Source organism: Panthera onca, chromosome D4, assembly GCF_046562875.1.
Source record: "Panthera onca isolate mPanOnc1 chromosome D4, mPanOnc1 haplotype 2, whole genome shotgun sequence".
Taxonomy (NCBI): Eukaryota; Metazoa; Chordata; class Mammalia; order Carnivora; family Felidae; genus Panthera; species Panthera onca.
In genome coordinates this window covers 31,728,496-31,742,200 of record NC_138351.1, presented here as the reverse complement: position 1 = coordinate 31,742,200, position 13,705 = coordinate 31,728,496, and the positions used below count along the sequence as shown (strand labels likewise).

Below are 13,705 nucleotides of genomic sequence, written 5' to 3'. Positions count from 1 at the left end.
GTCAAGAATAAAAGAGGAATTCTAACTACAGAACCTACAAACATTAAAAGGAAATTAGGTGAACAATACAAACAAGCCTATATGTAGGAAGTCAACAACTTACACAAAATTGCCAAATTCCTTGAAAACCACAAACACAAAACTCACCCAAGATGAAATAGATCATTTAAGTAGTCTTACATTAAATAGACTGAATATGTAGTTAAAAATGGAAATCTCTAGACACAATTGTCTTCACTGGTAAATATACCAAACATTTAAAGATGAAATAATGTGTAGAATCTAGTCAAGTTCACAGAAGCAGAGAATAAGAATTATGGTTGCCAGGGGCTGGGAGGAGAGGGAGATGGAAAGGTGTTGGTCAAGGGGTACAAACTTTCAGTTATGCAAGAGGAATACGTTCAGGAGATCTAATGTACAGCAATATGACTACAGCTAATAAAACTGTACTGTGTACTTAAAATTTGCTATGAGAGTAAATTTTAAGTGTTCTCACCACAAGTAGGAAGAAAGAAAGAAAGAAAGAAGAAAGGAAGAAAGAAAAAGAGAAAATGGTAATTATGTGAGATGATAGATATGTTAGTTCACTTGATTGTGATGATTATTTTACAATGCATATGTATACTCAGAGCTGGGATGGGGGAGATGAAATAACACCAATTCAATACAAACTCTCCCAGAAAACAAAAGTGGAGGGAATGCTTCCCAGCTCATATAAGGCCAATATCAAAGTCAAACAAAGACAGTAAAAAAGAAAACTACAGTCCAATTTTCCTTATGAACATAACACAAGTTTTCAACAAAACATATCCATTAATATATAAAAAGAAAGATATACTACAACCAGGTATACTTTATACTGTAAGCGCAAAACTGGCTCAATATATGAAAATCAATCAGTGTAATCTATCATTTTGACAGGCTAAAGAAAAACCATATGCTCAAATCAGTTGATGAGAAAATCATTTGACCAAATCCAACATCCATTCATAATAAAACTCCCAGCAAACTAGAATTAAAAGGAAATTTCCTCAATCTGATAAAAAACCACAAAATTACTAATGCTAACAGCATACTTAATGGCTGGAGTCTTGATGCTTTTCCCCCTAAAATTAAGACCCAGGTAAAAGTCTCTACTTTCCCTAAAACAATTTATATAGTACTAGAAGTCCTGACCATTTCAATAATGCAAGAAAACAAAACAAAACAAAACTGGAAGATTAGAAAGGAAGAACAAAACCTATCCTTATTTGTAGATTGCAGGATTCTCTACATAGAAAATCCCAAGGAAGTCTACCAAAAATTCCAGAAGTATCAAGTGAGTTTAGTAAGATCACTGAATACAAAGTAAACATATAAATATCAATCATACTTCTACATATTAGCAAAAAAAAAATTGGAAATGAAAATTAGAAATGTGGTACTATTTAAAATTGCTCTAAAAAATTAAAACAAATTTAACAAAACATGTGCAGGATGTATATGGCAAATAATTCAAAATGCTGATTAAAATATCAAAGGCCTAAATAAATGGAGAGTCTTGCCATGTTCATAGATTGGAAGACTCAATATAGCTCAGGCTCCCAGGATTTTGGAGTAAAGTATGCCTTTACTTCAATGATAACTATCCTCCATTTGAAAACCAGCTTCTGATTTGCTACTGGGTTCCCCATAGAGACTAAACTCCCTAAACATGGGATAGCAAGTGACTATGTGACTCAAAATATCTATCATGAGCATGATAATCTATTTCACTGAATCAAAGTATTGGATGTATGAAAGACTATTCCTTTGTTAAATGGAATGGTAATTACAAGACCAGAAGATACAAGCAAACTGTATGAGCAAGTGGTGCACACTCACATGGTACTAACTCCTACTACCTTAACACCTGATCCTTCATGCTCCTTAGAGCCCCATGGGAAGTCCACTATAAACATTTGACATTTCCAGAGGAGGAAAAACACCCTCCTTGGGTTATAGATGTGTCTGCAAGGTGTGGTGACATCATCTGGAAGTGAATGGCTGCTGCATTACAGCCCCACTCAGAGTTAACCCTGAAAGACTCTGGTAAAGAAAAATTCTCCCTATGGACAGAGTTTTGAGAGGTATATTTGATTTTTCATTTTGTATGGAAGGAGACATTTGTTATTTTTTTTATTTGAAACACTTCACGAATTTGCTTGTCATCCTTGCTCAGAGGCCATGCTAATTTTCTCTGTATCGTTCCAATTTTAGTATATCTGCTGCTGCAGCTAGCACAGAAGGAGACATGTTAAGAGTCATATTGATTCGTGACCAATGGCTCAGTGAGTTGATTGGTATTCCAGGGCTAAGAAGAAATATAACTGGAAAATTAACAAGGAGCTCTGGAGGAGAGACTATGTGGATGCGCTTCTAAGAATTGCACAGCGTAGGGGAATGTTAATTCTCATTAGGGGATAAGACATGAGAGGGTGGAAAGCAAATGAAGTTTGGATGTTTATACCTTTGGCTCCTTATGCTGAGACTTGAGTTGGCCACAATGTTTCTATTAGTAAGGTCACAGCTCCCTTAGGTGCACTCTTTTCTGCCAGGTTGTAGTTAATACTTCCTGCCTCCATAGCAGTTCTTGTGGTGATAAATGGCTCCCTACTGTCACTAGTCACAGGTAATTCATCAACCCTGCCCGTGTTTTTTATTAGATCTCCTTAAGTATGCCATTGTTTCTTAATTGACCACAGCAACCCTGATCATAAACTACACAGGAGTGGAAATTTTTATTGCCTATTATCCCAGTATCTAGAATGATGTCTGTCACACTGCAGGTTTTCAATAAATGTTTGTTGAGTAAATATGTGTTTTGTCCACTTTCCTTCCATTAAAACATGAATAGCAATTTCTTAAACATCATTAATAAGTTTTCAAAAATGCATGGTATCTGGTATTAAAATAGATGTGAGGAAACAGTGTAAACTGTTATAACCTTTCTGAAGACTATTTGCATTTATCAAATATTTAACAGGTACACATTTTAACTGGGTAAGTCTATCATTTGGACATTTGTGCCAAAGAAATAATCACATATATATACAAAAGATGTAGGGACAATGATGTTTGCTATGTATTATTTATAATAGTGAAACTTGGAGACAAGCTGAACATCAATCACAAAGATTCATTGAATAAACCTGATACGCCCTTACAATACAGAAAAGAATGATAGTTCTACAAAGCCTGACCAAATAACCAGATCAGAAGATAACTTTAAGTGTAAAAACAAGTTGTAAATAAATAGTAACCATTTCCTTTGAAAAATGCATTGTTAGCTTTAGCATAAAGTCTAGAGCTAAGCTTCAGTTCATATTGGTTTTATTTGGAAAATGAGATGGAAAGAAGGGAGCTTCCATTAGCCCATCATCACTGCTATATTTTGATCAAATTGAGCATGTATTTACATTTTTAAAAGAAACACTTAAATATATTTATATTTAAAAGATAAGAGCAACTCAAGTGTTTAAAAAGTAAGTCTTGCTCAGCACAGAACTTAAGGGCAATAAAATATCAAATTGTAAAGCCTATTACAAAACAAATGGGGTGAAACTGTCACATTTAGCTTTCTCATTTACAAGTGCAAGGTTTTTGTCCAGAAAGCTGCAAGAAGGGTATTTCACTATTAAAGAACCAATTACGGCGTTTATGGAAAATAACGCCTTTTGACCCTCCTAAAAACAAACAAAAAAAACACATTATCAGGGTCCATTTTTGCAAAGATAGAAAACTCAGTCTGATTAAGGGGACATATCCACGACCCTCGGGAATTGTCCAACAGAGAACACTCTTTTCCCATCAGGAGTAAACCCAGATTCTTCTCACGTTGGCCCGGGACGTGGCGATGGGAGGAGGAGCTAGACGGGAAAACATCCCCGGACTCCACCCGCTGGGAGGAAGGACGCGCCAGCACCCGCACCGCCCAGGCCGCCCCGGAAGAGCTAGAACTGAGGCCCACCCTACCCCCCCGGCCACCTCTAGACTCCGCGGAACTAGGCTGCAGGGCAAGGCGAGAAAGCGGCGGCGGCTGGGCTGGGGAGCCCCTGAAAGAGCGCGTCACCACCTGCTGAGCTCCGCCCACCACCCGCTCCGCAAGTCTAGAGCCTCCGAGTCCACACACCCCTCAGCGGGCTTGGGAGAGGCTAAGAACGGCGCGCCCCAGGGGCGGGGTTCTAAGGGGGGGAGGGAGAAACGAGAGTTTCCTAGAAAGAGTAAAGCTTTCCGCGTGTGTTCATATAGATTGCAACTAACTTGTTGATGACTGTATACCTTTCCCCCCCCATCTTATAAGTAGGGTCCAGTTTTAAAAAAATCATTGTCATAGGGGCGCCTGAGTGGCTGAGTCGGTTAGGTGTGGGACTCCTGATCTCAGTTCAGGTCTTCGTCTCAGGGTCGTGAGTTCAAGCCCGCAGTTTTGCTCGGCGCTGGGCGTGAAGCCAACTTAAAAAAAAAAAAAAAAGAAAGGAAGGAAGAACGAGAGAAACAGTAAAAAAGATGTTCTTATAATATTATGACTGTGTGGCCATAATTTGTTTTTTTTAAAAATCAACAAAATGCGCATTATAAGGTTTAAGCAGGATCTTCTCCGGCAAATGTGTGATTTGCTTGATAACCATTTTATTATTTTCCATTGTGTGTTCTTTCGTATATTATGTCTTCTTGAAATTTGCTTTTTTTTTTTTTTCTCCTTTCCTGGGATAAACTCTATTGGTCACACTTTCTTTTATACTACTGTTGTTGTGCGCCATATTCAAGTGTCTGTATTTACATTTCTCAACCTTATTCTCAACAGATATTTGTATCTTTACTTCTCTGAGCAGCTTGCTTTTAAAAGGTACATTGATGGAGAGAGAATCCCTATTTTTTCTTTGTATTACAAAAATTTGAAAAAGATAAGTAGAAAATGGTAAAATGAACATATATAGCCAGCCATGCCATTGATTTAAGAAACCTTACTTAAACTTTTGCCATATTTGCTGTTAGTTTTTGCTGAAATTTCGTAAAGCGAATTAAAGTTAATTTCAGTGCTAAGTGCGGCGCTATGCATACCTTTATAAAATCAATACATTTTCCAATATAATTCCACTTAACAGTTAACTGTAATGTTCCTTAATATTCCTTATTGCCAGTCCACATTCAAATTTCTCAAATTGTTCCCGACGTCCTTGGCGATAGTTGCTTTTCCGTTTGGGGTTTGATGGGGGACCACACATTGCATTTCGCTTTAATGTTCAAATTTAACCTCTACACCTGGAGGCTCTGAGCGATCCTGGGTAGGAGACACTATCAAAGACATTTTCCAACCGTCTAATAAGAAACTGCAAAGTAACGTCAAGGCGTGGAGGTTTATGGCAAATGTGATCTTGAATCTGGCTGGCTCATCGTGCAAGTCTGTGCACGAACCGTCTGTGCCACACCCCCGCGCGTGCAGGCCCTGCTCTGCCTTCCTGCTTCTGCACTCTCTGCCCTGGTGGGGAGGTGCTGCCTAGGCCTTGGTTGTACATATCTGGAATGGAAGGCGGGGGTGGAGACTCTGTGCTGCCTGGAAACACTGAGTAGAGTGGGCTTGTGACCCAGACTGCGGGAGCAGGAAGTCTTAAGGACCATCCCCCTCACTCCTACCCCCACCCTTGGGCTCAACCTCCAGGTCAGGCTTCCGGATGCAGTTGAGACTGAGCCCACGTCAGAAACAGGTGCTCGGTGCACGCTGGGATCTGCGGGAATCGGTGCCCGGCCCCACCTGCAGCACAAACAGAGAAAAGCCCCTGTTGATGGCAGGAAGGTAAAAAGTATTTATATTGTAGACTGTGAGCGTGCCAAAGAGCACCAGAGGTGGGTCTGCGGTGGTACCCAAGCTCTGGAGCCAGAAAGACCGAGGTTGGGGGGGGGGGGGGGGGGAGGGGTAAATTCCAGCTGTCACCTGTAAGCAGGGACTAGAAAAGGAACCTGGATAAGAAGTATCTCAACTGACAATGAAAGTATTAATAACTGTCTCATGGCGTTGTTTTGAAACGTAAGTCTAAGTTGTAAATCAAATAGGCTGGTTCAGGGTACTAAGCCCTGAGTAAGTGACAAGTGTTGTTTTATATTTAGAAGACATTTTGTTCCTTTTAATTGGGTAGTTTGTGTAAACCTCACAACCATTCTAACCATTCTGTGAGATGGGTATAATCATTTGCATTAAAAATAACAACCAAGGCTCAGGTTGGTGGAGTGAATGTGCCCAGGTCAGAAGGTAGCAGGGAGGGAGTTTGGATTCAAGGGCAGGTGTGCTTTACTTCTAACCTCAGGCTTTGTGTAAATGTAACACCTGCCTAAAAACAGCACTGCAGCCTTCAGAGCACTTAGCAGAGTGACCTGTCCCTAAATCCCCAGAGATATAATGGGAAGTGAATGTAAGATAGAATCTACCATGCCTCAAATGTGTTCTAGGATTTCTGGTGTCTCCTCAGATCCCTTGAGTCAGACAGAGCCTTCTAGCCCCCGATGCACTGGCAGTCTGTATTTTCAGTCTGAGATTATAGTGAATTCCAAGAGGCTCCACTTTGTGGCCTTAAAATTAGTTCCTCGGGCTCAGGAGCTGGGGCTCCTAGGAAATTCATTTTAGAGCAAAGCAGCTTTTAAGAAGCAGGAAGCAAGGGACTCTGGTAATAAGAATCTTCCCTGGAAGAGAGCACCCCTTCACCTTAGACTTCAATCCAGAATTTCAGAGTAGAGACAGGAGAACCCACAAAGGTCTGCACAGCCAGAAGCATTTCTTGATCCCCCTGTCAAGAATGAGAGAGACTGGAATGCAAGCTGGTGCAGCCACTCTGGAAAACAGTATGGAGGTTCCTCAAAAAATTAAAAATACCCTACGACCTAGCAATTGCACTACTAGGCATTTATCCAAGGGATACAGGTGTGATGTTTCTAAGGGACATATGCACGCCCATGTTTATAACAGCACTATCAACAATAGCCAAAGTATGGAAAGAGCCCAAATGTCCCTCGGATGAATGAATAAAGAAGAGGCGGTATATATATATATACAATGGAGTATTACTTGGCAATCAAAAAGAATGAAATCTTGCCATTTGCAACTACATGGATGGAACTGGAGGGTAGTACGCTAAGTGAAATCAGTCAGTCAGAGAAAGACAAAAATCACATGACTTCACTCATATGAGGACTTTAAGAGACAAAACAGATGAACATAAGGGAAGGGAAACAAAAATAATATAAAAACAGGGAAGGGGACAAAACAGAAGAGACTCATAAATATGGAGAACAAACTGAGGGTTGCTGGAGGGGTTGTGGGAGGGGGGATGGGCTAAATGGGTAAGGGACATTAAGGAATCTACTCCTGAAATCATTGATTCACTATATGCTAATTTGGATGTAAATTTTTAAAAATTAAAAATAAAATTAAAAAAAAGAATGAGACAGTCTTGGTGATGCCACCACATTCAGAAGTCACAACATTGTGTGACAGTGGGAAGTGTGGGCCAGCTTTGAGAAGAGCAAGGTGAGCAAGGGGTAGGTTGCTCAGGAAAGGCCACTTTGTTGGAAAGCTTGTGAGAACGAGGTCTGTGGGTACCCTTAACCAGGAAGAGGAAAGAAAGTCTGCCTTCACTTTTCCTAAATGGCCCCATGCTTTACAGATGCTGCTGTCACATGTGTCCATCACCTCACATGGTGATTCATGAAGAGTTTCCATGCTCATCTACCTCTGACTTATTGAAAACTTTAAAGAACCTTTAAAGATCCGAGAATGTCAGTCAATTGTCCAGAGTCACCTATATGACAGATCTGAAAATCAAAGTGCCATTATTTGGTGTCAGGTCCATGTTTCAGTTCATTTATGTTTAATGAAGAGTAGTGATCTTTTATGTGGCGGTTCACAGTTTGTTTATCCATTCACCAACTGATGCATATTTGGATAATTTTCAGCCATGAACATTTATATACAGGTTTCTATGTGTGGACATATGTCTTCACTCTCTTGGGTGAATGCCAAGGAGTGAATGACATTGCTGGATCTCATAAGAAGTGTATGTTTGGCATAATAAGGAGCTGTCATACTTTTTCAAAGTGGCCGTACCATTTTTCATTTCCATCAGCAAGATGTGAGGGGTCTAGTTGCTCTGCATCTTCATCTGAATTTAATGATGTCAGGTTTTTCTATTTGAGCCATCATATTGCTTTGTAATGGTATTACATTTTAGTTTTAATTTGATTTTTCTAATGTATAATAATGAGTATGTTTTTGTTTGTCATCTGTTCCTTTTTGATGAAGTGCCTATTTGATCTTTTCCTCATCTTAAAAAGTTGTTTCTTACTGATTTCAAGAGTTGTATATATGCTACAAAAGTTTTTCCAAAGATAAATGATTTGTAGATACTTTCCCTCAGCCTGTGTTTTTTCATATTCTTAATAGTATTTTTCAAAAAGCAGAGGTTTTTACTTTAAGGAACAAGAAAAACCTCAAATAAACTAACCTTAAACCTGAAGGAACCCCCCCCAAAAAAAAAGAACAACAACCACCTCAACAAATGAAGCTGAAAGCCAACAGAAGGAAGGGAATAATAAAGATTAGAGCAGAAATAAATGATATAGCAACAAACAAAAAACAGTAGAACAGATCAATGAAACCATAAGCTGGTTCTTTGAAAAAATTAATAAAATTGATAAACCCCTTGCCAGGCTTATGAAAAAGGAAAGAGAAAGGACCCAAATAAATAAAATCACAAATGAGAGAGGAGAAATAACAATGAACAGGATAAAAATATAAATAATATAAGAATATTATGAAAAACTATATGCCAAAAAATTGAACAAGCTGGAATAAATGGATAAATCCCTAGAAACATATAAACTTCCAAAACTGAAACAGGAAGAAATAGAAAACTTGAATAGACCGATAACCAGCAAAGACATTGAATCAGTAACACAAATCTCCCAACAAACAAAAACCCTGGCCTCACAGGGGAATTCTACCAAACATTTTAAAAAGAGTTAATGCCTATTCTTCTCAAACTATTCCAAAAAAATAGAAAAGGAAGGAAAACTTCCAACCTCATTCTATGAGGTCAGCATTACCCTGATACCAATATCAGATAAAGACTCCACTAAAAAAGAGAACTACAGGCCAATATCCCTAATGAACATAGATGTAAAAATTCTCAGCAAAATGCCAGCAAATCAAATCCAAGATTCACTCACCATGTTCAAGTGGGATTTAGTCCCAAAATTCAAAGGTGGTTCAATAGTCACAAATCAATGAGCATGATACACCACAATAATACAAGAAAGAATAAGAACCATATGATCCTTTCAATAGATGCAGAAAAAGCATTTGACAAAGTACAAACATCTATTCATGATAAAAACCCTCAACAAAGTTGGTTTCGAGGGAACATACCTCAACATAATAAGGGAGCCATATACAAAAAATGCACAGCTAATATAATAATCAATGGGGAACAACTGGTAGCTTTTCCTCTATGGTCAGGAACAAGATAGGGATGTCCTCTCTCACCACTGTTACTTAACATAATACAAAAGTCCTAGCTATAGCCATCAGACAACACAAATAAATAAAAGGCATCTAAATCAGCAAGGAAGAAGTAAAAGTTTATTTGCAGATGACATGATACTCTATATAAAAAACCTGAAAGACTCCACCAAAAAATTATGAGAACTGATACATGAATTCAGTAAAGTCTCAGGATACAAAATCAACATAAAGAAATATGATGCATTTCTATACACCAATAATGAAGCAGCCGAAAGAGAAATTAAGGACTTCATCCCTTTTACAATTGCACCAAAAACCATGAGATAGCTACTAATAAACCTAACCACAGAGGTGAAGGACCTGTACTCTGGAAACTATAAAACACTGATGAAAGAAATTGAAGAAGACACAAAGAAATGGAAAGACATTCCACGCTCATGGATTGGAAGAACAAATATTGTTAAAATATCTATACTACACAAGGCATTCTATACATGCAATGCAATCCCTATCAAAATAGCAACATCATTTTTCACCGATGTAGAACAATCCTAAGATTTGTATGGAACTGCAAAAGACCCCAAATAGCCAAAACAATCTTGAAAAGAAAAAACTGAAGGCATCACAATTACAGATTTCAAGTTATGTTACAAAGCTGTAGTGATCAAAACAGTATGGTACTGGCACAAAAATAGACACAGATCAATGGAACAGAATAGAAAACCCAGAAATGAACCCACACCTATAAGGTCAATTAATGTTACACAAAACAGGAAAGACTATCCAATGGGGAAAAGACAGTCTCTTTAACATACGGTGTTGGGAAAACTGGACAGCAACATGCAAAAGAATGGAACTGGAGTACTTAGACTATACACAAAAACAAATTCAAAATGGATGAAAGACCTAAATGTGAGACAGGAAACCATTAAAATACCAGAGGAGAGCACATGCAGTAACCCTTGTCATCAGCCACAGTAACTTCTTTCTAGATATGTCTCCTGAGGCAAGGGAAACAAAAGGAAAAATAAACTATTGGGAGTTCATCAAAATAAAAGCGTCTGCACAGCAAAGGAAACAATCAACAAAACTAAAAAGCAACCTTTGGAATGGAAGAAGATATTTGCAAACAGCATATCTGATAAAAGGTTAGCATACAAAATATATAAAGAACTTAACTCAACAGCTAAAAAACAAATAATACAGTTAAAAAATGGGGAGAAGAGATGAATAGACATTTTTCCAAAGAAGATATCCAGATGGCTAACAGACACATGAAAAGATTCTCAACATCACTCATCATCTGGGAAATACAAATCAAAACTACAGTATGACCTCACACCTGTCACAATGGCTAAAATCAACAATAAGAAACAACAGATGCTGGTGAGGATATGGGGAAAGGGGAACCCTTCTACACTGTTGAGAATGCCAACTGGTGCAGCGTTCTGAAAAATGGTGTAGAGTTTCCTCCAAAAGTTAAAAATAGAACTCTTTGACCCAGAAATTGCGTTACTGGTATTCACCCAGAGAATACAAAAGTACTACTTCAAAAGGACACATGCACCCCAATGTTTGTAGCAGCATTATCGACAATAGCCAAATTATGGAAATAGGCCAAGCATCCATTGACACATGAATGGATGGCAGATGAATTTATATATATATATATATATATATATATATATATATATATATATAAATGAAAAACTATATATATATATATTATATATATATATTCCATTATATATTATATATATAATGGAATATATATATTCCATTATATATATATATATTATATATATATATATATATATATATATATATATATATATATAATGGAATATCACTCAGCCATAAAAAAGAATGAAATCTTGCCATTTGCAACAATGTGGATGGAGCTACAGAGTATTATGCTAAGCGAAATAAGTCAGTCAGAGAAAGACAAGTATCATATGATTTCACTCATATGTAGAATTTAAGAAACAAAACAAGTGATCATAGGGAAAGGAAAAGAAAGAGGGAGGCAAACCAAGAACCATACTCAACTATACAGAACAAACTGATGGTTACCGGAGGGGAGGTATGTGGGAAACAGGTTAAATAGGCGATGGTGTTAAGAAGTACACTTGTGATGAGCACTGGGTGTTGCATGTAAATATTGAATAACTGATTTGTACACCTGAAACTAATATTATACTATAGGTTAGCTAACTGGAAATTAAATAAAATCTTAAAGAAAAAAAGAGCAGAGGTTTAAATTTATCAATTTTCATAATTTTCAATGCTTTTATTTCATGGGTGTATTAATCTATTTGGACTGCCATAAAAAGTACCACAGACCAGGTAGATTCAACAACATAAGTCCAAGAGCAAGATGTGATCACTATTGGTTTCTGGTGCAATCTCTCTTCCTGGCTTGCAGAGGGCCACCTTCTGTGTCCTCACATGGCCTTTTATCTGTGCACACACACAGAACGAGAGTGTTCTCAGGTGCCTCTACCTCTTCCTCTAAGGACATCAATTCTATCAGATCAGGACCCCGCCTTTATTACCTCATTTAACCTTAATTACCTCCTTATGGTCTGGCCCTATCTCCAAATACAGCCACATTAGGGGTTAAGGCTTCAACATAATGGGAGACACAGTTCAGCCCATAACAGTAACTTATACTTTTTTGTGTGTCTTATCTAAGAAATATTTGCCTAACTAATATGGTCACAAGCCTGTCACTTTTTTTTTCCTTTTATAAGTTTGAAAGTTATAGCACCATTTGTTGAGAAGTATATACTTTCTCTGTTGGATTGCCTTGGTTACCTCTGTTGGGAATCAATTGAATATAAATATGTGCCTCTGAAATACAAGTCTGGTTCTGAGTACTACCTCCAGGGTTTAAATGGATCTCTTTATTGATTCCCCATTACCCTAGCAGAGGACCCAGAGTGAGGATGTGTGTACCCTAGTGAGTCACTGGTATACAGGAAATGATTATGGGAAGCCTATTTATAATGACTTTATCTTTAAGAAGGTACTAAGTTTGGGGCACATGGGTGGCTCAGTTGATTAAGCGTCCAACTTCAGCTCAGTTCATGATCTCATGGTTCATGGGTTCGAGCCTCGTGTCAGGCTCAGTACTGACAGCTTGGAGCCTGGAGCCTGCTTCAGATTGTGTGTCTCCCTCTCTCTGTTCCTCCCTTCCTCTCTCTCTCTCAAAAATAAATAAATATTAAAAAAAAATTTTAAGGCACTATTTAAGTTTTATCAGTAGTAATATTAACTGGTAGCATATGTACATATTTTGAAATATATACAGATGAATTAGGACATGATAATAACATTGATACTAATTGTGTGATGCCTCAGAGTATAAGACAGAGTTAGGTTTTTTTTGGGGCGCCTGGGTGGCTCAGTCGGTTGAGCGCCGACTTCGGCTCAGGTCACGATCTCGCGGTCCGTGAGTTCGAGCCCCGCATCGGGCCCCTGTGCTGACAGCTCAGAGCCCGGAGCCTGTTTCAGATTCTGTGTCTCCCTCTCTCTGACCCTCCCCCATTCATGCTCTGTCTCTCTCTGTCTCAAAAATAAATAAACGTTAAAAAAAAATTAAAAAAAAAAAAAAAAGACAGAGTTAGGTTTTTAATAACATTTTATAATTTTATTTATTTTATATTTTGTTTTAAACTGTTAACAGTAAACATTATATGAGTTTTCAGAGGTCATGTCACCAGTTTCTAAACACTCCAAATTGATCAGAAATGTGCTGTTACAGGCAGCACCATCATTCAAGGATGTGACTGTGGAGTTCACTGAGGAGGAGTGGAAGCATCTGGGCCCTGCTCAAAGGACCCTGTACAGACACATGCGCATCCTGGTGGATGAGCAGACCTTGCCACGTCATTGCCTCAAGAATGCAATCCTGTTTTTCATGATTGCTACTTTTATCATATGTGTCATATCCTGTTCTGTTTCTACTAATTAACTTTTCTCCTGGTTAAGGGTCATATGTGCCTTCTTTGCATGCTTTGTAATTTTTTTTATTAGATTCTAGTTGTTATGGATTTTACATTATTGGGTGCTATATTTTTTGGTATTTTAAAATGTTTTGGGGGTTTCTATGGAATAAAGCTATGTTGTTTGGAATTAGTTTGATCCTCTCAAGGTCTGCTATTAAGCTTTGTT

At 38.0% G+C, this 13,705-nt stretch overlaps 1 long non-coding RNA gene and 1 pseudogene across 2 annotated transcripts; one reads left to right on the top strand and one right to left on the bottom strand.

Moving 5' to 3' along the window:
- Window positions 1–2,155: 2,155 nt before the first annotated feature.
- On the bottom strand, window positions 2,156–2,255 carry LOC132664006 (U6 spliceosomal RNA; annotated as a pseudogene).
- A 1,681-nt stretch (window positions 2,256–3,936) lies between these two features.
- On the top strand, window positions 3,937–13,656 carry LOC144614066 (uncharacterized). Of its 2 annotated transcripts, none has more exons than XR_013551598.1 (3): window positions 3,937–4,121; window positions 5,678–5,812; window positions 13,296–13,656. It is a non-coding gene; the product is annotated as an uncharacterized LOC144614066 (long non-coding RNA). The 2 variants fall into 2 exon arrangements; XR_013551597.2 differs by lacking the exon at window positions 13,296–13,656 and adding an exon at window positions 7,674–8,416.
- The last annotated feature ends 49 nt before the right edge of the window (window positions 13,657–13,705 follow it).